The sequence below is a fragment of the Macaca fascicularis genome, chromosome 6 (assembly GCF_037993035.2).
Source record: "Macaca fascicularis isolate 582-1 chromosome 6, T2T-MFA8v1.1".
Lineage (NCBI taxonomy): Eukaryota > Metazoa > Chordata > Mammalia > Primates > Cercopithecidae > Macaca > Macaca fascicularis.
The window spans coordinates 128,695,740-128,720,484 of record NC_088380.1 but is presented as its reverse complement, the minus strand read 5'-3'; the positions used below and the strand labels follow the sequence as shown (position 1 = coordinate 128,720,484).

General features: G+C 37.6%; 1 long non-coding RNA gene across 1 annotated transcript; it reads left to right on the top strand.

The window, feature by feature from the left end:
- The first annotated feature begins 1,822 nt into the window (after positions 1-1,822).
- On the top strand, positions 1,823-11,444 carry LOC135971409 (uncharacterized). Its single transcript, XR_010587581.1, has 3 exons — positions 1,823-1,953; positions 8,880-8,958; positions 10,106-11,444. It is a non-coding gene; the product is annotated as an uncharacterized lncRNA (long non-coding RNA).
- The last annotated feature ends 13,301 nt before the right edge of the window (positions 11,445-24,745 follow it).

Here is a 24,745-nt window from a genome sequence, read left to right as displayed (position 1 = left end):
GAGTTGGTCTAACCTTTGTGATCCAAAGTTTAAGAGATAAGATACAAAGAATGAAAACCAATATTGACTGGATCAAAAAGGAGATTTTACTTCATGTGATTAGTTAATAGGAAATAAATTGCTAATTCAATACAACTTGTTTCTTTCGCAGAACTCTTTTTGCCCAACAGAATGTGGACAGCAGAACTGTTCCATACGTGGCGAGGAAGGCACACCTGGAAGGTAGTGATGCTGGCGCAGTGGGAAATGCATCAGTGTGTACAATTCTTCTCTGGTCTTTGTAAATAGAAATGCTCACTTTCTATGTGAAACACCTAAATCATTTGATGTGAAATTCAGAATAAATTTAAAGGTAGAACAAGCAAATAGCTAAACAAAGGAGTGTTTCAGAAAGGAAATATATCAAGCTTTGGCTCAAAAGCAAAACAATCTTTTCATGAAGGGACGTGTTCACAGCCTCTATTAAATGCATACTCAATCACAAAAATAAAGCCCATCTGTTTAATATTAGCTTTTGTAATAAACATTTTAAAGAAAGGGATGTAGAAGGCAAATATGTATTGTAAAACAAAATGTGTACTCTTGGGATAAGTAAAACTTCCTCTGAAAGAACTCCAAAGCTTGTTCTTTATACCAAAAGCAATAACAATTAGTTGCATGACACCACAATAGCAGAGGCATATTCTACCCTTTGAGAGGAAAGGATATTAAGCTGAAAATTGAGCATATGATCCCATAGTATAGAATGCCAAGCTTCCTTGGATGCAACTTACCAAAGCAAAATTATATAGCTGAAGTGTATCCTAAAATTTAGAGACAGAAATGATATGTTTTAAAATCATGACTTAGATATACTAAAGTTTCTGGCTACATTAAGAAGTTAATTGTCATGTACTTTGATACAGAATCAAGATGTACTAATTTTTATTGGTACACTGGCATTAAGTGAATGTATAGCATATGTTTAAAAGGATGTATCTGAAAAAACAAGGTTGAGGGGAATAGAATACTGAAGTCTAAACTGAGGGTCGTTTCAATATTTTATTAGCCATTTTATGCATATGAACACAGACCATATTAGATATTTAGCAAGCAGGTGGAAAAAACCTGTTTCTGTCAGGGAAAGAATTACCTCTATTGAGAAACACATGTGAATAGGTCTGTCTAGTTTGGAAGAAGTTGCCTCTCTTGGTCAACATTGGATGGTAGGGAGCTGTTCTATCCAATGTAACAAGCACTGGCCACATAGAGCTATTGAAATGTACATGGTAAATTAATTAAAATCTAATGTCACATTTAATTCATTAAGTGCTTAATAGCCATATATGATTAGTGGCTACCATATTATGTAGTGCAGATTACAGAACATTTCCATCATCATAGAAAGTTCTGTTGTATAGGACTGGTCTGGGTAAAGTTTGAGAGACAGAGAAAGTACTCCACGGGAATCTCGGACTTAGAGGTGAGTAAAACTTTCACAAAGTGGCAAGGGGATCTGAACAGAGAGGTGAAAATTGCAGTGTGGTGAGAAGCTAGAATCTTGTTAGAAAAGAGGGACTGTTGACTACAGAAACGTCTGAAGTGTTTTTTCAAAAACGAATACCTAATATTCAATGCTCCACCTCCTCCCACTGATACCTTTTGTTACAAATCTTCAGGAAACCTAGAATGGAACAACACAGCAAGGGCTGCTGCCTGGGCATTAGAAATAGAACACCACACCCAATGGCTAAAGCTGGTGGCCAGAGATAAGAACTTAGAGGCATCTCTCCTGCCTACCAGACTGGGCCCCCTGTTTTCCCGCCACTTCCTTTAAATAAACGACTCAGGCATTTGCCCATGAACTTAAAGCTGCCACTCTCTCTTTCTCTCTGCCTGACCTTTCATTCCTGCCTCACGTGATCGAGGGATGGAGAGCTGCCCTCCAGATTCATGGCACCCTCCCTGCCCAAGGTCTGTAAGTAAAAAGCTTTGACTTTGTTTCTTTTTGTGTTGGTGTATTGAATTTTCACCTTCCATCTGAAGAACCAGCGACTATCCTAGACTGGATTTTCCAAGGAAGGCCAGGATGAACACAACAGCAGGCTCCCAGTGCTAAGGCCATGGTCAGTAGGCATAAACTGGACACAGGCCAGGCAAGAGTCTCAAGGATATCTGGCAATATAACCAAGTTCCCCATGTGAGGGACATCCTGGTCTCAGGTCAGACAGCTAGGCATTAAGCCATCTGGTAGGTGAAAGAAGTGTTCTATGAAAGGCTCCTTTTCATTTCCTGTTAGGGCAGGATTGCTAGCCTCTCTGGTACTGGAACCACAGTTTAGCTAGGGGCTCTAAAAACAACTCTCCTCCACACATAGCTATGGGTCAATGGTATCTGGGGCAGTATGGGTCAGTATCATATTCAGCAGATGGAATGAAGCATAGAGATTAGAAATTCAATAGAAATAGCAACTTAAGGTCAGAGGTGACCAGGTAAGAAAAATAAGACACCGGCCCCACCTCAGTACCCCAACATAGCCATAAGAAAGGATCCCCAGAGAGCTGTCTAAAGCAACTTGTATTAAATTAATCTAAGGCGACTTCAGTTGATTGTAGAATTACTTCAATTCTCCAACTGATACAAGTTACACACATGTGAAAAAAATTATAAATTACTATTCCTTTGTCTTTATTTCCTGACAGGCAATAAACATTTTCTTAGGCATTAAGAAGCATGAAGTAAAGAACCCAAATGCATTCTCCTCTATTTATTCAGCTCAGAAAAGGCTTAAGTTCAAAAGACCTAGAGATAATTTTTATGAGGTGGAAATTTCTTGACTGACAATGAGAGATCGATCATGGAAACTTCCTCTCACCCTTCTTTTATCTTTGTCGGCTCTTTGCTGCTGTTTTCAGATGTGTTAGGAATAGAGAGAAACTTCTGGCAGACCTATTTTGTGAGGTAGATATTCTAGCTCGGAATAAAGTAAAGGTTTATGTCACCAGATTTCTTGGTCAATACTAGGAAGACGTTTAGCTTCTTGGGTGGGTGCAAGAGTAACTGACTGTTCTTTTGTTTTCCAGAAACCAGTAACATCCACCGTATTAAACAAGAATTTGTTGTTTATTTGTGGATTTTTTTAAGTCTTTTGGTCAGCGCTGCAAATAATAAAGACGTCTAAAATTAAATGAATACCAAAATAACTATGGCATTTCCTTAGTTAAGCATAATGGCTTCTTCAGAGCAGACTCACTGCATAAACACTGAACATTTTCTTTCCCGCCAGTAACATCTGTGAACAAGTTCACCACTTGGGAAAACAAGAGACTAATAACTATGTCCAGACACGGGTGGGCACAGGTGCTTCAACAAACCATTCCACAAACACACCCCAGTTCCGACAAGTGAGCTATTTCTGACTGATCTTTGAGACTTCCAGTCACACTGTGTGTTTGGCCTGGGAGCAGGGTGACCCACTGGCAGGGCAGTCAGCATCATTAGCTCAGGGGATGGACTTTACTGGCAGAGTGCCTTCCCTGAACATATTGACTCTCCCAACAGAGAACGGCAGCCCAGCGATTTATTAAAAGCAATTGTGTGTTTCCTTGGTCTAGCCAAACATTTGGTGCATGTTACACAACCCTCTAAGACCAAGCTTCAGTCTGACTCCGAAGAAAAGCTTTCCCCCACTAGTCCCAGTTATAATGAACCACTGATCTCCCACAGCGGCCATTTTCTGGGATGTTCATTGGATACTTAATCATGTACTGCCTTGTGAGAGGTACTTCTTCCACTTGTAACAAACATTTTTTATTTTTCTCATTTAAAATGTTTGCAATTTACCCCTGTTAAATTAAATTTATGGGATGGCATTGTATTGAGCTCAGCTTGTACGCAAGGCCCCAAGAGACCAGCCCAACCCGGAATGGAGTCATGCGTGCTAGGTGCCACATAATCAAACTGATCATGGCTTTTAAAAAGCCAGTTTGAACAACAACAAAAACAAACCAGATTTTCAGCAACCAATCCAAACAGGTCCAGTCATCCTAAGCTGGCATGATAAGGAAACTCTCTCTTCCTTAACCCTGTAAGGAAAGTAACTTTTAAACAATGAATCCACATTTTGTTTCTTGTTTTATGTCCTTCAGCCTTTCTGCCTATAAAGCCTACTCCCTCTGCTCAGCTCATTCGAGTGCCTTTCTGTTTTGTAGATGGAATGCTGCCTGATTCACAAAACACTAATAAAAAACAATTCGATCTTTTCAACACAACTTGTTGAAATTTTGTTCTTTTTCACCCTTAACTAAATTTCATACTCTTTGATGGTAGACATTTTTAAAAAAAAATTATCTGATTTGTAATAGTATTAAATATGACAGCTTATGTCTAATAGGCCTTAATCTATTTTTGTGAATTTGAAAATAGATTTTTAACACTGGAATTTAGAAATAAGCATAAACTCCTAACCCCTTATAAAATTGTTTTGGGTAGCAAAATGTCATTTATCTAGCATTCTAGTAGTGTCAGAGGGAGAGAAATTCTCTTTTATTAAAGCTGGGGATTGGTGAGTGTGTGAAGAGAAAAGGCAGAACAGATACTCTAAGGCTCGGGAGATCCAGAGTCATTATTCAATGTGCTAGCAGAAGGAAATCTGCTGAATCAATTAACTACTCAAATGTATACTGCCTGTCTCTAGAATCATCCAGATAAAAATCAAATGCTCTTCTCTGCTTCCTAACACCCGCTGTATGGAGGCTGGTTATTTTATAATGATGATGATGTTCTGGTCATAGACACAGAGTATCTAGATTTTGCCTATAAGTGCCACATTTTATGCTCACATATTGAATGCATCAGCTAAAACATGTTCAACGTTTAGCAGGTCAGTGCCTTTAGAATACAAAGTTAGCAAACAAGCTCTTTTTTCCAAATGACATTTTACTTCAAAGACCTGTGAGAAGTGAACACAACCTATTATTCTTGAATACTCTAAAAAAAAAAAAATCCTAGAGAATTAGAATTATTTGGCCTGTGCAAAAGACAGAAAATTTTGAGAACAAATTAGCTGTTCTCAACCTTTTCAAAAAACAAAGCGGAAATGCATACATAAAATGCCTTTAATACATGTATAGCAAGAGGGGATTTTTCTTTACTTTCATTTTTGAGAATGACAAGCATGTGTGTTTTTATTAAACCGGAGGCAGACTTTGTTACCATAATGGTGTATCAAATATATGTACACATGAAACCATTACTATAATCATGATAGTGAACACACTGATCACCTCTGAAAGTTTCGCCATGCTTATTTATCTCTCTCGCCTGTCTCCCAACCTGACCTCACCATCCCCAGAGGGACACGGATAACCTTCTGACACTATAGATTAGTCTGTATTTTCTAGAATTTTTTATAATTGGAATAATATATTAGGTAACCTTTTTTGTTTGGCCCCTTTGACTCAGCATAACGATTTTATGATTCATCCATGTTGTGTTCAGTACTTTTTATTGCTGAGTAGTATGCCATTGTGTGGCTATGTCAAAATTTGTTAATCCATTCACCTGTCGATACATTTTGGGGGTTGCTTCCAGTTATTGGCTATTATCAATAAAACTGCTAACATTTGTATGTAAGTCTTTGTATGGGCATATGCTTTTATTTCTCTTGGGTAAATACCTAGGAGTGGAAAGGCAGAATCATATGATAGGTGTATGTTAATCTTTTTAAGAAACTACCAAATTGCTTTCCAAAGTGGTTTCCATTTTACATTGCCAACAGCAATATATGAGAGCTAAATTTCCTCTACTTCCTTGCCAACATTGATGTGATTATACCTGTAATTCTAGTTATTCTACTAGATGTGTAGTAAAGTTTTGTGGTTCTTTATATTCACCTTATATGTTCAAATGCCAATTTATAGAATGATATTCTCAACTCACTATGTTTTAAAACTACATCTTTACCAGTAATAATCACAGTGTCACTGGCCATAGGGGCCTGGTAGGATTCAAAACCATAAAGCAATCAATATCCAAGTGGAGGCGTCTCATCATCTTGTTGACTTCATGGTATTTATAGTTGAGTGAATGCTGGATCACCAGTGTGTCTGTCAATTTCTCTTTGGAAAAGACCTAGTGAAATTGTTGTCATATTATATGAGAAAACACCCATCTGTGGCACTGTTTTCTTTAGGTCTGTAATTTAATGAGCAAAAGAGACAAAGAAGAAGTTCTTAAGCTACTTTGTGTTTTATACTTGAGAGAGATGTGTAGGATCAGGAAGGGGATGGACTGAGTATAAAGGGCCACACTGCCCTGTTTTCCCAGTCCTAGAATAAGAAAGCTTATGTAAGAGGTAATGCTTTCAGAATCCATCAGTCATATCTCACACTGGATAGACTCTACCTTCTGGTGTTTTTATCACTCACTGTTTCAGTTCCCTTTTAGCTCACTCAGGAACCCAGTTTCCTAGGGATTTTTTATTGCTGTACCTTGGACTAGAACAAAGCATGACTTTGGGCAGTTGTGTAGCCAGATAGAAACAACAGGGCTTGAAGAAGGCAGTGGGTTGTATCTCACCAGGGAAGAATTTATTTAACGGGAATTTTAATATTTGATATATTCTCCCTTACAGTAATACAGTTTTCCGTTTTCCCTTACTGCTCTTCAACAATTAAGGCCAGACTCAGAGTTTTATTATTCCAGGAAAATAATGTATAGATATTCCCTGGATCAAAAATGCCACTCTTCAGATTTGAGTCTAAAATCAGATTTTTAAAATATTTTGTGAAACAACAGCATTAACATTCAGACCCTGTTGAAACAAAAACTTTTCAAAAAAAGAAATTCCAAACTTTTCTTTATATATCAAGATCAAAACATGGGAGTGTGAACCTAAGTATTATAAGCCACAGTAAAGAAAGGAACGAAGATATGGTGTAGGGAAAGACTTCATCTAACAGAAATAAAAAAAGATTTTTCTAATTGCTGTGAAGCAGAGCCAAGAGAGGGTGAAGGTTTGGCAAGAGGTCATATACAAGTGTCCTAGCTCCTCTCTTAGTACCAAAGTCCCTGTGATGATGGGTAGAAAGATACCAAACAGGAACAATTCAAGGGCATTGGGGCTAATGGACTGTGTCCATAGAACCAGTCTGTGAGACTATATTCCTTAGCAAAAACCTATGTTCTGTTTGGTCTTGGTGTCTGAAGAGAATAGCAATCGCTGAGAGAAAGGCCTTGAACTATCTCACAGAATCCTGCATGCTGCAGCAAAATGTGGAGGAAGCAGGCAAATGCTCCGGGCTTCCCTGTGGGGCACTGAGGTACCGGACCTGCCGCCCAAGGAAGTCTGTGGTACAGGGGTTAATGCACAAAAAGGCAATGATGAAGTCCATGGCCAGTTATGTGTGAATTTCAGTACAAGTGCATAGCACCAGTCCAGACAAGGACAGCCACCATTAGCAGGTGTCTGCCTATCCCTCCCAGTAAGGACAAAATACGGCATCTCAGAAAATGCTGAAGACCAGAGGATGGCATGAGGAAGAGATTACCCTCCCCAAATGCTATAAAAATGCATTTGCTTCCACTTATATCCAGAGGTCAGTTTGGACAGAAAGAAAGGGAGTAGAAATTTTGAAACTGAGAACTAATCCTGATAAGAAATTAAAACTAAGAAAATAATATACCTTTGATTGGCAAGCACAATTATTTTTTCTGCTATCATCAGCAGGAATGGGGTTTCCAAGATAAGATGAGATCAGTTTCCGGATATAAAGAAACTACATTTTGTTGCAGATTTGAATTGTACTGTGTGCTTTTTACCAGCTCCCCCGACCCCAATCCCCAACAACCACTGCACCACACGTTCCTATGTGTTAGTAGTGATCCCAGGCAGAATTCTCCAGGGAGAGCCTGGTCCCTCAGCCTCATGCAAATGCTTCTGATCTCCCTGAGTCCCAGTCTAGAGCACCATGGCTACTCCTTTCTCTGGGAAAATGATCCTGTTGCCTTGTGCAGAATACAAATCTCCTGGAATACATAAATACATATAATGATGCTTTGTTGATTCAGGTCATCTCACCCTTTCTCCTATAGAGGGGAGGACAAGCGAATTAGACACTTGTTTTGACTCTTCCTCAAACATAGATAGTGTATATGAAAAGGAGACACAAAGCAGGTTTATACAAGTCTCTTCTTCTATTCTGTTAGTCTTATATATAGTTCTATAAAAAACACATAAAAATGACAGAAATAATAATTTTTAACTTCTAATTGATTCTAATAATCACATAAAGTAGAAATCTTGACACAATCAGGAATTATAGTTGGTCATTAATTAAAAAGTCAGTTAAAACACCTACTTATGAAAGTTATACATACCTTTCCCTTTTAAATTAAAATATGCATTTATTCACCATTATACAAATTATACAAATGAATGCACTTTTGCTTACCAATCTTTTGATTTAAAGCCAATAGGTCAAATGATTAAACACATGCTGTTATTCTTAATAAACTACTTCACTGTGTATTATTTATAATTTATAATTTTTATTTAATCCACTTATTTAATGTCAATTGAGCTCTTGAAAATACTTGTGAAACAATTTCGGTGTAAAATCATTCTAGAGTAAGATGATTCTCCACTCTATTTTTTACACTAACTATCCACAGGTAATTCATTGGTAATTTTTAATTACTCATGTCTATCTGATTTTGAATAAGTTTTCCACTTAATTTTCATAGAAGCAACTTTTAAAATGTTTTCATTCATAGTTTATTGATTTATATAACATGTGTTTAGTTTACACATTTAATGTTATAAGTACAACTGGCATAAATTGATTTGGAAATAAACACAACTGGTTATGGTATTGGTCAACATATATCTCAATTGGTAGGTGCTTGCCAGAATAAAGGCTGCCAAGAGTGAACATTCAGCAAGCCATGGGCAACAGTGTGCTGGAATGGAAAATACTGGTTAGTACGGAAAGTTGATGAATTGGTCATAAAGTAATAGAGTTTATTACAAAACCATTCCCAGCAAATTCATATTGCATTACACAGCAATTTTTTACAAAGTTCACCAGAAGCATCCTTTATCAATGAAATCAATCAGTTTTCATGTGCTGCTTTGTAGTGCTCAGTAAGGCACTCTCTAATATGATTTGTTATTTTTGTCTTCATACAGGTTGAGCATCCCTTATCTGAAAATCCAAAATCCAAAACTGTTTGAGCACTGACATGACTTCTCAAGTAGAAAATTTCACACATAAGTATTTAATACAAACTTTGTTTCATGAACCACATTATTTAAATAATGTGTAAAACTACAATAGATCAGGCTATGTATATAATAAAGGGTGTATAAATTTCATAATAAATATGAAATAAATTTCATAAATGAATAATGTAAATAACAAATGAATTTAATGTTAAGAGGGGTCCCATCCTCAAGATATCTTATTATATATATGCAAATATTCCAAAATCTGAAGAAACTTGAAATCTGAAACACTTCTGTTCCTAAGCATTTTGAATAAGAGATATTCAGCCTGTAATCTATTTACTTCCTACCTGGTCCTCTAGCTTTGAGATATTGAGTAAGTCCTGGGTTTTTAATGTACATAGGAAGCTCTTACCTTGGCATTTTAGTTAGTTCTATTCTGCTTTTCTGCAATTATTCCTTATTTTCTTGCCACTGTTTTGCCTACTTTTTATCAATTCCCAAGATCAGTTCTATACCATGTTTTAAATAAGCAAATTTTCAAATTGTTTACCAATCAATAAAGCCAGGACAGGGACACTGTGATGGTTAATTTTATGTGTCAACTTGACTGGGCCATGACATGCCCAGATATTTTGTTAAACATTTTGTCTGAGTGAGAGTTTCAAGAAAAGATTACCATTTGGATCAGACTAAGTAAAGCAGATTTCCCATCCTAGGATGGGTTGGCCTCATCTAATCTGTTGGAGGCTTGAATAGAACAACAGGTCTCCAGTAAGGAAGAGTTTGCTAGCTCAACCTAAGGAAGAGTTTGCTAGCTCAACCTGTTTTCAAGCTGGGGCATCAGTCTTCTCCTGCACTCAGACTGGAACTTATATGATTGTTTCTCTCATTTTTTAGGGCCTCAGACTTGGACTGGAGCTACACCCCCACCTTTCCTGGGTCTCCAGCTTGCAGAAGAAAGATTGCAGGACTTCTCAGCCTCCATAAATGCATAAGCTAATTCCTTATAATAAATCTCTCTCTCTCTCCTCTACACACACACACACACACACACACACACACACACACACACACACACACGTATCCTCCTATTGGTTCTGTTTCTCTGGAGATCTTGACTAATACAAGCACCTTTCAATCAGATTGGAGGCTGCCTAATGCTGGAAGTGGGCCATCCATCTCTACTGTGCTAAATTTCAACCTTTTAGTTGCCTGATCACGGAGAGGTCTAGGTGGCCTAGGTAGCAGAAACACAGTCAAAGGCTTAGAACAGCAGCTATTTGTCCTCATTTATCTTAATATTTTAGCAAGTACAACTCTATCTGTGTGTGACAACAAACTACAGAATTCTCTTATAATTCTAAGGCATTTTTAGTGTGTGTGTGTGTTTGTGTACACAAATGCATATGCACACTAACATAACTCCCAGAAATGATTTCCACTGACAAGTCATAAAGAGTTCCCAAAAAAAAATGACTAATTTAGTACATAATACTAATTCTTTTTAGACTTTTCATCACAGGGGGTCAAATATTAATAATTTTACCATAAAAGTGGAGGTAATCGGAAAATATTCTTACTTCTGACGGAATACTTTCAAGTTGAAATGGTGTTATGTTTCAATTAATAGCCTGGATCTCGTTAAGTCATTAACACATTCTAAATTCAGGGACACAAATTTGAAGTAAAGCAAGCGGGAAGGAGGAGGGATCTTTAAGCTTTAAAATATGTCCCTGCTTTAAGCTGAAGTTAAAGCTGACCATATAGAAGACATAAAGTACTTTTTAGTGTGAAATGAAGTTTGTGGTTATGTTTCTATTTGATGAAAAATGTTGTTTGTGAAAATCATCCATCCTTATTGTGAAATTTTATTTTTATTAAAAATGTGGGTATTACTCAAGTATTCGTAGATAAACTCATATGCTATCATGAATTTGTTTCAAAAGAATTCAGTGGACAGGTGGAGGAGTAGGAAGTATGGATAAAATGAGATTGGCTGTGTTTGATAATTATTAAAGCTGGCGATGGGTAAATGGGGGTTCATTATATTATTCTATTTTTATGTATGTTTGAAGTTTTCCACAGTACAAAGTTTTTTTCTCTCCATTTTCTATTTTTTTACTTTAGCCATAATTATACTTGTGTCTCTAATTCGTATTTTAAAATGTAAAATGAAAGATCATTAACATGGTATGTATCCAATGAAAACTAAAATAAATCATAAAATAATGAGCCCTTTTTCATAGCCATTCCATTATTAGTCTTTTAATCATGATAGTGTTCTTTATGGGAATTGGAGAAATTACTTTGGGTTCATCATTAGAGAGTTAATAAAGTTTAGAGAATTTCTGTTTGTTAATTCATTTAACAAATATTGAGTACCTCCTTTGTACCAGAAACAGTGTGGGAGGGTTATCTGCACTGAGTGAAAATATATTTTTTTCATTCCCATCCAACAGACAATTATCAAATCTATGCTGCATTTTAGCTATTTTCTTGTTTATCAGCTCAAGGCATACAGCATCCCTTATGAAAATATTGCCGAGTTTTGCTTTCTGCTAAGAAACTTACTATTTTTAGAAATAACACGTTTTCATATTCTGAGTATTTTTTAATTTATTGATTTCTATAAATAGTCCATCATCAAAGTGGGATAGATCAATAGATAAATTAACTACCTTTTGGAACTGGCCTGGAATCTAACATATGAAGAAGGTAAAAATACTAATTACAGAATGGTACAGTAACAACCTTGTGAGAGGCTAATGTCAGGTCTGAAATTTTATTTTACTCTACTTACAAACTATTAAGTCAGACTGTTATGATTTCATATGAAGTTGTAGACCCTTGGATCAGAAACACAGGAGTTTATTAAGCATAACACAGCAAGCAGTGTGAGGTTCTTCCTGCTCAAGTCCCACCAGCATGACTCAATGTGTTCAGATGTTTGGGACACACAGTGGGTTTGCATCGCAGCTAAGGAACACTGAACTTGGAGAATCCACTGCTTTTATAGCAAACAATAAGCAAGCCCATTCTTTTTTCAGTCTGGGGGAATATGCTTACCTCATCGCTCAGAAGAGATTAAAAATGTTCAGTGTATCCCAGACAAGGAACTGGGCTAGAGGACGTCTATAGTCACTCCCATCCATGATGTGCTAAGCAGTAAGCTGTGTTCTGCAACTGTGTTTTTCTGTTGCCCATTAGACATGAATTAGACATGAGAATCCCTAAGTCAATCATTCAATAACAGTTGTTGTTGCTTTTTTTTTTTTTTTTTTTGAGACAGGATCTTGCTCTGTAGTCTAGGCTGAAGTGCAGTGGTATGATCATAGCTCAGTGCAGCCTTGCACTCCTAACCTCAAACAATCATCTCACCTCAGCCTCCCAAAATGCTGGGGTTACAGGTGTGAGCCACTGTGCCTGACCTGACCCCAATCACAGTTTTTAAACAGAATAAAAAGATACAATTTTTCAGTAATAAGTTTCTCCTTCTTTTTGGACCCCATTCTTTTATGCTAAATACTTAAGATAAAATAAGTAAAATTCAGTGATTTCACAGCTATTTTGGTTTTAACCTTCAATGATGTTGGGGCCACTGCTTCTCTGGGGTTTGATGCTCCTAGGACTTACATAAACTAATGCTGCTGTGGTGGGAGTGAGGATGAGGAGAAAGGGAAGATGTTCACCCTGGTCTGCTCAAGTTCTAGGCTGTATTCTTGTTTTACACATCATTTCTGTCATGTACATACAGGCCATTTGCAGGACTTTCTTGGATTTATGGTAAGTCATAAAGAAAAAAAGGAGTACATCAGTTAACAAAGTATTACCTCCATCACACCAAGCTAATCAAACATTGCTTGATGACTAAAAGCATCTATGTGTAGAACGAAAGTAAGAGTCTAACTCTTGTAAAGTTAAAAGCCACTTGTCTTCAGATTTTTCTCCCTCCTATGTGAAGCCTAGCATGGAGTGTATTGTACAATTGCACATATGTTTCTTGGCAATGTAGAATCTAGAAAGAGTAAGCTACTAAACATTACTCACTATGACCAGGAGAGGGCACCTAGCACAAATGAATAAAATAATTCAGTCAACACCAGCTTTTATTTAAAGATTCCTTTTGGACTTTACCATTTGCATTTTACAGACCAATTTATTTTATGTGTCCACTTTAAACTGGTTTTGATCTGATAACTTTGATTACACATTCTTCCTGATGACCATCTCCTACAATATATTATCCCAGGTGGCTGAGATACTGATTTTTTCTATACAGGATGATACTGATTTTTTCTATACAGGATGCAAGAACAACAAGTCCACACAGATAGGAAACAATTACAGAGGAAAAAATTATTTTTGTAGATAATTTTCAAAAATTAATGCTCTAGAGGAATTAAAATGTGTTGAAGCAATATTTCAGAAGAGGAGAAACTCATATATTTACTGAAATCTTGTAAGGAAAGACTTCTTGTTCTTTTTCTTTCCTCCATTTCTTATGCATGTACGTGGTTTGGTCTAGATTGCAAGCCATGTTCAAAAAATTACCTTTGAACACTCTCAAACATGGGAAAGAATATTATTCTGTCATAAAACAAATGGAACACTATATTTCCCAGAAAAAAAAAAGAAACTTGAATTTTATGTATTTCCTTTCTGGCCTAGCAGACATAAACAATACATTGGCCAACCATGTTCTTCAGGCATATAATTTTCTTTCTTCCTACAGTGGACATGCCCTGGGAAAATACAAATAACTTCTAATTTCAAATCCTTTCAACACAAAAAGAAAGTAGGCCACCTTGACCAGAGCACAAAATAATCTTTTCCAAGAGGACTTGAATGAGTACCTCATTCTCCAAGGGAAAAATACATACCAGGAGTTTTTACTGCTTTATTTTGTTTCATTTTTAAATACTTTTTATAGCCATGAAAAAAAAACATATTGATGAATTGATTTTTCCAAAACAAAATCAGCATGTCTTTTAAATTTAGCATGAAAGTGGCTTCCCAGCTCCAGTATTTTTGAGAGTGGTTAAGAGACTTGCTTGGAGGGCGTTGCCCAATGTTTTCAGTTCAGGGGTAATAGTTCCACTCATGAGGCATTGATCTTACACTCTAAAGTCACCTAAAAATACCAAACTGTTTCTGTCCTACTAGAACAGGTTATAGGAATAAAGAATCCCTGCAATTCAACAGACTATGGTTTAATTTACATGATAGTAACTATAATCAACTTTAGTCCAGGAACCTAACTCCTTCCCATTCAAAGGAAGTACATTTTGCTTTTGGCTGACAATTCACTTTTAATTCATTAATAATAATAAGCAATATCTTTATTGAATGACTGCTATGTGCCATTATCCTCTTAACTATCTTCCAAGATAGGTTTTGTTATTCCTGTTTTACAGAAAATTGAGGAGGTTCAGAGAAGTTAATGAACTATCCCTCAGTACAGAGTAATTAGTGACAAAAGCAGAATTGGCATGTCTGACTCCTAAACCTATGTGGTCTCCATTAAACTTCACTACTTAATTGCATAAATTATTTTACCAAATTGAAACGCAAATCCCACTTTCTTTTAATAGCCATGGTAACTGCTTTCCCACTTTTCTATTTTTCAATATGGAAGAGAAAGGAGTTATGAAGCAAATTAATTTTTAGTTCCCCTAATAAGAAAGTACTATGAATTCTTATATAAAACACACTTAAATTACTAGGCTGAGTACACAGTATAATATATATTTTCAGAGATCTTGTTATTAATAAAATATTGCCATTTTTTTCTATTTACTCACATATTTTGTTTTAAACCCAGGTATAAATCTTGTTGTTAGATACAACACTTAATGATCTAATAATAAAGTTCTTGAGACAGCAATATATAGTTATCTGTGATAAAATATAGATTTTAGCAAGTTTAAGTAGATTCTGATACTCTGTCCATGTGCAACTCAGAGTCTCACACAAGTTTTAAAACTGCTTTCATAAAGACTTTAGAAAACCTAGGACTTTTTTTTAAAGATTAGACACCTAAAATCTCAGAAGCACATACAATTTTTCCAAACAGTTGCCAGCTTTCTGAGAGTCATCAGTGTCAAAACAACAGGCAGAATTTTTCATATGGTTACTCACAGCCTGACTCATTCTTTGACAGGAGTGTTCAAGAGCAGTTGAATCTTGGGGAAAATATACAGAAGATGAATAGATAGATGGTAAAATTCTGGGGGCTCCAAGCCCTGCCTCTGGCTCCTTGCTTCTCCCCTGGTTTGTAGCAGTGACTGCCCAGAGCGATCTCTATGTCTGTAAGAGTCTGTGTAAGGGCTGCTGTGTGGTCGGAGTGCTAGCGTGCCCAAGTAGATGCAGGGGTAGGCATTCCCTGTATGTCTCCCTGCCCTCCTGTGGACCTGGATGAAGTCCTCGTCTTCCAGCCAGGGCCTGGTCCAAAGGCTGCTTAGCTGGTGACAATAGTGGGATCTTGCATTCCCCTTTACCAGTCAGCCTATTTGTCCTTTTCCAGTGAACTACCCTAATGCTGTGAGAGATAGAATCTACCACATCTTAACCTGCCGCACCTGACCCTAGCACTGCTCTCTACACTGGGGTTGCCTTACAAGTGGGAGCAAGAGAGATAGCTGGCTGTGGGGAGATGGGGTCCAGGTCACCTGAGTGGCAGAGTTCTCCTTGTCTTCTCATTCTACTTCCATCTCAGCTTGCTCAGCCCTGAGGCCTCTGACCTCTGAAGCCTCCAGTCTTCGCCCTTTCTAACAGTCAGCATGGTAGAGTGGTTCCAGCCCCTGCTTTTGCTCTTACTGGCTGTATGACACTGGAAATCAGTTCACCTCTGAGGCTCTTTTCTCATTTATAAACAGAGGAGTAGCAGTTCCTACCTTCTTGGGTTGGTGATTATATGAGATACTGCATGTATATCACTTACCATAGTTCTTGGCAAAAATAAGTTCTCAATCAATATTTAGTTTTACCTTCTATCTTTTCCATTTAATTTTTTTTTTAATGCCTACATTTGTTTTCCTAGTGATCAGCCATGCATGGTCTTCACATGGTCATGGATTCTTGCATAGCATTGGCTGCAGCAGTCACATGAAAACCATGAACACTTTAACCTGCCGGAAGCATTCATGAGTGGTTTATAAACAGACTTGATAATTCTGATTTTTTAGGAAAATTGGCCTCAGAAAGCAGCCGACTTTTTATTGACTCAACAATACACTGAGACTTCTAAAATAAAATAAATAGCAATATATTTACTAATAAAAAATATTTTTAGGCTAGGCCTGGCGGCTCATGCCTGTAATCCTAGCACTTTAGGAAGCCAAGGCAGGAGAACTGCTTGAGCCCAGGAATTCAAGACCAGCCTGAGCAACATAGTGAAACCTCATCTCTACAGAAAAATAAATAAATAAATAAATAAATAAATAAATAAATAAATAAATAGCTGAGCGTGGTGGTGTGCACCCGTGGTCCTAGGTACTTTGGAGTCTGAGGTGGGAGGATCGCTTCATCCCAGGAGGTTGAGGCTGCAGTGATCCGTGATCATGCCCCTGCACTCCAGGCTGGGTGACAGAGCAAGATCCTGTCTTTAAAAATAAAAATAGGCCAGGTGCAGTGGCTCACACCTGTAATCCCAGCACTTTGGGAGGCCGAGGTCAGTGGATCACCTGAGGTCAGGAGTTTGAGACCAGCCTGGCCAACATGGTGAAACCCTGTCTTTACTAAATACAAAAAATTAGCTGGGCGTGTTGGCAGGTGCCTGTAATCTCAGCTACTCAGGAGGTTGAGGCAGGAGAATTGCGTGAATCCGGGAGACGGAAGTTGCAGTGAGTCAAGATCACGCCATTACACTCCAGCCTGGGCAACACGCCGAAACTCTGTCTCAAAAATAAATAAATAAATAAATAATTTTAAACAACTATTTTAAAGCTTATTATTTTTGAACCAAAAAAAGAAAGGCAGTTAAAAGAATATTATTTTTAACTTTCCTTTACATACACAAAAGGGTTTTTTTGTTGTTGATCATCAACTGAATTACATTAAAAAAATACTGTTGCTAATATAATTAAGCATAGCAAACCATGCTTGTATTATCCACATGGGATACCAACTCATTGAAGCAGCAATGTTGCAGGTGTGAGTAGCCCTACACCCCATCAGATTGAGGGCAGCATGAGACTTGGTAAAAACATAAGTTTCTCTTGGTGGTCTTCCTGCCTCTACATGATGTGCAAACTTCAGTGTCTCTCAATCACAAGCTGTAATAAAAAATAAAACAAATCCCAACTGGGAGGCAGCAGCTTGAAAGGCACTTAGGAATGAGTGGACCTGAAGGGCACACGGCTAATAGAACGGGTAAGATGTCATGTGTGAAAACCTTCTCAAGAAAGCAATCTTGAATACTTGTTAAAATTGTGGGTTTTGTCATCTGGATGGGAAAACAAAAAGAGATTCTAATCTCATTCTTTACACACACAAAAAATGCCATACTTTCAAATACAACAGTGGAAACCAGAAACATACAAACATTTCTGGAAACCAGAAAAAAAATTATGGGAGAATATTTTTGCACTCTTAAAATAGGAAAGGCTTTCTTAAGCCTGTCAGAAAAGTAAAAGATCATTAAAAAATAAAAAGTAAAAAATAAAGTCACTCACATAAAAGTTAAGTAAACTTTACTTTCTGCCTGGAATAAAAGTACTATAACCAAGTGAGAGCAATATTTCAACATACAAGACAATTTAAAAAAAAGCTTATTCCATTATACAATTAACTACCATAAATCAAATGGAAAGGGCTGGCAATCCAGGAGACGAATGATATCAATGCTTAACAGGAATAAAAATACAAATTACATTTACAGTTAAAAAGTGCTCAAAATAACCCATAATAAAAATGCAAATTAAAGCTATAATGAAACATCTATTTCTATTTATCTAGTTGATGAAGATCAAAACATCTAACGAAACCCTGAATTGAGGAGGATATAGAAAACTGGTGCTTTCGTATGCTGTTGATGGGGGTGCAAATAATTCTTTTGGAGGGCAATTTGGCAGTGACTAGCAAATGAAAATTGCACATATCTTTTTATTAAAAAATTCTCTTTCTAGGAATGTATCATACTTAGATGAATAGGAACTCAAAGCTACATATACAAGTGATACAGCTCGGATGAGGGGAGGAACACCAGGGTTCTAGGTCCTCATGCCGGTTTAGATAAAAGGACATGGACACACGTGGAGTGGTTTAAGGAGCAGAGCGCTTAATAGACAAGACAGAAAAGGGAAAGCAGAAGATAGAAGCTCCTCCCTACAGAGACAGAGGGAGCAGGGCTCCAAAGCGAAAGAGGAGACCCCAAGTAGGGCGGAAAACAGCCAGGTGATTCAACAAACCATAGGGACAGATTTTGTGATTGATTTTTGGCTACATTAGCTCAGCAGCCACAAGATAGAAGATTCTTTGAAGGCTAAAAATTCCCTGGCTCTCTCACCACATTGAGCGGGTAATTTAAAGCCCTGAATTTCTCATTTCTTTTTAAAATCTCTCCAGCGCAGTTTGCAGCAGCCAGTTTACCCTTATTCATCATATCCTCCTGCTGTGCCATGACCATTATCACTCAGTCCATCAAAGCCTGGTTTTCTATAGGCACTCATTACAGGTGATACACCACCAGCTGCCCAAAATTACTATTTTACTGTTTCACCACCTGCTGCCAAAAATTACAATTATCCCCTCATTTAAAGATAAGTAGGGTGCGGAGGCTCACGCCTATAATCCCAGCACTTTGAGAGGCCAAGGTGGGTGGATCACCTGAGGTCAGGAGTTTGAGACTAGCCTGACCAACATGGAGAAACCTCGTCTCTACTAAAAATACAAAATTAGCCATCCCAGCTACTCAGGAGGCTGAGGCGGGAGAATTGTTTGAACCCAGGAGGCAGAGGTTGTGGTGAGCCGAGATCATGCCATTGCACTCCAGCCTGGGCAACAAGAGTGAAACTCCATCTCAAAATAAATAAATAAATAAAAAGGTAAGTACTGCCTTGCTTGCATCAATCACAAGTAGGTTAAATACCTAACCTATTGTCTCAAACATTGTTATCAATCAAGATTCAGTTACAGATAACAAAAAAACACTCTATTTTAAGCAGAAATAATTTAAATTGAGAAATTACATTCTTATAAAATTATTGAAAGAGATGGAGTATTGGAGTCTAGCCTGCTCTCCAGAAATAATTGCAGGAAGATTCTGTAACACTGGCTTACCAACGGAGCTGCTACCTCGGCCACATTTTCAGTGGAAGTTGGGAATCTGGAAGCCGCCCCTGGAACTATGGCTCCAGTAACACATACTTTAGCTGGAATCCAGGGATCTGGAAGGTGCAACTGTCAGCTCCAGAGATGTCCTGCAACTCCTAGACCCTGCAGTACACCCTACACCCATAAAGCTATTGAATGGACCCTGGAATGTCCTCTGCAGCTGAAAATCTCAATTCCCGCACAATTGTGCTTGTCAGCAAAATCAGCAAAAACTGAAAAAGAAGAAACTCTGTCTTACTTCAGTTTCAAATTTTGTACATCTCATTTGATTTCAGAACCTAATTATCGAATCCTGGCTTCAGGGCACTCTGAGAGGTGTCGATTTTAGCTGTCCTACCTCTGCAGTTTAGGAAGGCACGCGAGGGGGGACACATGACCCACAAAGCCTCAAATCAAAATGCTAACATTTTGTTTAAGCTAATTTTAAACTCAAAATTTAGCTTATTAACATTTTGTAAATATGAAGCATGCAAGAACCATGTTTATTACAAATCCAAGCTTGTTAGAATTTTTCTGTGCACTTGGGCACATCTTAACTAACACTTTGGAGATGAACCAACTTATTCACAAATGATTTTTAAAAGTTAACTTTTGTACTTACGGTGTCCCATTTGCAATGTATTTGCTTGCATTTAGGTTCTGCATTTCTACAAATTGGTTCTACCCATTTCCATCTTGGAAAGAATAACAAGGACATTCAGTTTCAACTCAAAGAAAGAAGAATGTCAAAGCCTGTGTCTGGGCATTGTGGCTGAGAACTGTGCCTGCTGTGGTGCTTGGTTGAGCAGTGATCCTGTGGCCCTCTGCTCCCTAAATTTGTCTAAGTTCCTCATAGCTTTGTGGTCATTTCCAGTACATGTGTGTTCTCAAATAACTGACAACTCCCGCCCACTTCCTAACCTGACTTGAATGTGACCTTTGCATTTATATATTCTAAAGAGTGTAATTTAATAGATGGTTTATCACCATGGTATTTTAAAAAGCATGAAGATAAAAGGAAAAAAGAAACAAACAGGCCTGGCACAGTGGCTCACACCTGTAGTCGCAGCACTTAGGGAGGCTGAGGCAGGCAGATCATCTGAGGTCAGAAGTTCAAGACCAGCCTGGTCAACATGTTAAAACCCTGTCTCTACTAAAAAAATGCAAAAATCAGTCGGGCATGGTGGTGGGAGCCTGTAATCTCAGGCTTGGGAGACTGAGGCAGGAGAATCGCTTGAACTCTGGAGGTGGAGGTTGCAGTGAGCCAAGATTGCACCACTGTACTCTAGCCTGGGTGACAGTGAGACCTTGTCCCCCCAAACAAACAAACAAACAAACAAAAAAACAAAAAGGAAAGAAAAAAGAAACAAACCATTGGTTAGGAGAAGGGGAAACAAATAGTACAGGTTAATGAAATTTAATGTTCAATTTGAAGAAAACATACACCCTGTGTTTCTCAGATCTGCCAAGTGAATCCACCTACAAATCTCTTCTTATAGCATATAGTCTTGAACTAACCCACCAACTTTACAACAGACTAGTGTCTCCACCCAGCTACTCATTCCAGAGTTATAGTTATTGAGTCAAATGCCTTGGCCATTCTAAGAAAATTCCACAAGTAACAATTACTGTACTTGGCAGAAAGCCTGGTAATACCCAGCTAGAACTTTATATTTTTGTTGAATTAAAAATACATTTCTAAAATATTTTTCAGATTTATTGCTACTTAGGAAATTGTATTATCCAAATATAAAGTGAACAAAGAGCTAAAAGAAGTAATTTAGGATAACAGATAATAACATTCCAAATCATTATACTAGATAATTGTATTCTAAAGATAATTAAGTTCCTGCCCCCAAATGACCTATTCCTCTATAGTCAATAAAAGCATTTGGAATCTTTACTAAGTCTCTTGGTGGGGAAAATGCCTGAAAACAGACAGCATATTGTTAATATAAGCCACATGACTTAACATTCTTTGCTGGATAGTTTTCTTATTCCTCATCTCTTTACAAACTCAACTCAGTCCTCTGAAATGATCCAATCACTGGCACCCCTTCACTCTCATCTTCCTTCCAGAACTGTCCTTTTACTAAGACCACTTCTTTCCCAATAGCTCCGGCTGCCCACAGTGACTTTCCTTGCTGTATGCAGCCCTCTGTCAAGTTTATTCTCCTCCTATGCTTTGATTTTTTTTTCTCATACAAACCATCTCATCACCCCACATTCTTCATGGAAAATGAAATCCAGCCAGTAAGATTTTTTTTCTCCTGGAAGAAAACAAAGGGGCAAGAGAGACTATAAATGTTTGTAAATTAATACTCTTTCCTCTGTCACCCTTTCCCCCCATTAGTTCTTCATGCAGCTCTACCAAGAAGAAAATGTATGTGTTCGGACACCACACTCCCTCCTCTCAGCACTCTAACATGATTTTTCTCTTCTTCACCTAGGTTAGGCAGGCTTACCAACAGGTACCCTGGAAAGCCACCACACGTATGTTAGTCCAAGTTTCCACTAGAACATAGGAAAGGCAATATAGTCATCCCTTGGTACCTATGGGGGACTCATTCCAGGACCTCTCACAGATAACAAAATCAGTGGATACCAAGGTCTCTGATATAAAATGGCATAGTATTGGCACATAACCTGTGCATATCCCCCCATATACTTTAGATCATTTTTAGATTCTTTATAAAATCTAATACAATGTAAATGCTACCTAAATAAGAAAAAAAAGTCTGTATGTTCAGTACAGACATATTTCTTTTTCCTAAACATTTTCCTCCATCAGTGGTTGTTTAATCCATGTATGCAGAACCCATAAACAGGGAGGGCTGACTGTATATCAGCATTGGGATTTTACTCCCCACCCAGCCAGGGTCCGTATTTTCGTAATATGAGGACGAAGATAACTTCATAGAGTTCTTTCTATTATCTGAGCAGTTGACTGCTAGGTGAGCTGCACCAACAAAACTAAAGCAGCATGATACAGGCCAAACCACCAAAGTTTTAGGAAATCCAAAGTGGCCTAGGAAAAGTTCTTCTCCCATCCTGGGTACTATAAAATGTAGAGAACTGAAGAGCTGAAAATTCATACTGAAATTAAATAAAAGCACACAGTCCCTAATAAAGCCCCTGGCAAGATGGGCTCCTCAGGGTCAGAAGCCTCACTGGAGAGCATCCCACTTCAAGAGCCTGAATCAGCCTTGCTGCGTCCATTCCTCCTCTCATCTTCCCAGTTCTGGGGTTCAGGCTCCATTCATTTGTAATGCACTGGCAGGGCAGTTACACTCATGCCTTGGTCCACCTCAGTGCTGTTCAGCCTTACCACAAAAAATCAGGGAGATTCTTAAGGAGCTATAATAAAGTTGAACCAGCTGAATGTTTTGTTTCAACTGTAAGACAGTTCAAGAATTCTTCATGACCAATCCTTACCTCAGAATCTTGATCCCGGCAATTCTGAGCCTAAGTCATACTCTATTGCCCCCTAGAGGATGACTCATTTTTGTCGTTTACTGTAGGAATTTTAAGTAGAACTTCTACCCACTCAGTTATGACCTTGACATATGAATTCCAGTATGTCTCCATCCTACCATACATTCATTCTAGAGAACTGAGGAAGTCCACCATGAAAGGAAAGTATTTCGTGGTTTTGAGTTCACTAGACCTAAAGGGAATATTTTTCTGTTTCCGAGGATTTATCCCAATGCAGTTTTAAGTCATTCACTACCCACATCAAAAATTCCATTTTTTTGGGTTCCTGGTGAGGCACCTCCCATGAATTTCTCAAATTCATACTAGCAAGTAACCTCTGTCAGTAAATCCTAAAACCATTTGACTTGCAGTTTCCCAGTGAGGAGATATGGGGTTCTCGGAATGGGAGTCGAGACATTAAACTTATAATAGCATGTTTACTAAGATTCTCTTTCCTCACGTTACCGCCTAAGCTCTGCTTCCTGTCAGATCAAACATGGCATTAGATTCTCATAGGAGCATGAACCCTATTGTGAACTGTGCATATGACGGATTTATGTTGCGTGCTCTTTATAATAATCTAATGCCTGATGGTCTGTCACTGTCTCCCATCACCCCCAGATGGGACTGTATAGTTGCAGGAAAACAACTGATTTTACATTTTGGTGAATTGTATAATTATTTCATTATATATTACAATGTAATAATAATAGAAGTAAAGTACACAACAAATTTAATATACTTGACTAATCATGAAACCATTCCCCCACCCTAACCCTGGTCCATGGAAAAACTGCCTTCCATGAAACTGGTCCCTGGTGCTAAAAATGTTGGGAACTGCTGCAATAAACAATAGACAATCATCCTTATAGTAATTAAGCAATTAGAAACTTCACTCAGTCTCCAAGAAAAATACCAAAATAGAGAGTACATACTTAAGCATGTCTTCATTCAAAATGTCTTTAGACATAATCCTCAGTATCAATCTCTAGCTAATGTGAAATAAACATTGCATTTTTAAAACAGATCACTATTCTCTTACAAAGTGTTATGGCCTAGTCTCTCAGAAATTAACATGGGGGCTATTATGAAAAACATATTTTTTAAAAAAGATGATTATGATTGTGTAATATACTATAGCAGTATTTTATTTTGTAGTTACTTAGTATTATTAGGAAAATATATTATTTACTTCCAGAAATATCAACTTGATAATATCCATTAATAATAAGGAAATTATTGAATTGTATCAGTGTTGTTCTCACTAATCACTTGTTTATATAACTGATTATTAGTACAGGGTTATAGCATAACATAAATGTGTTAATAAAACAGTAATTTCTGTTTCTGTTTTTTGTTGCTGTTCCTATAGCTAGTCGTAGGTTTTTTTTTTTTTCTTTTTCTAAAAACCTTTAATGGAGACACATAGGATAAAAAGCCTATTTGATTGTGTGTATGAGTGTTAACATAAATAAAGTGGTCTGTAGTAATTTGTAGTAATTTGGACTGCAGCTGGAACTGCTTTTAGCTGGCGCCCTGTTATCTCCCAAACTGAGTCACGGCATTTTGAAGAACCCTATCTCAATGCTCACACATGCATTCTGCCACATAAACCTTAGAATTTAGTGTTAGATCATCTTAAAGTATTTCCTCTCATCTCATTCACAATTTGCCACGCAGTCATTGTGGAAATACCTAAACGCCATTCTCAACACAGGGTACTTCATAAAAAAACCAGAGTCCTAACAAGAT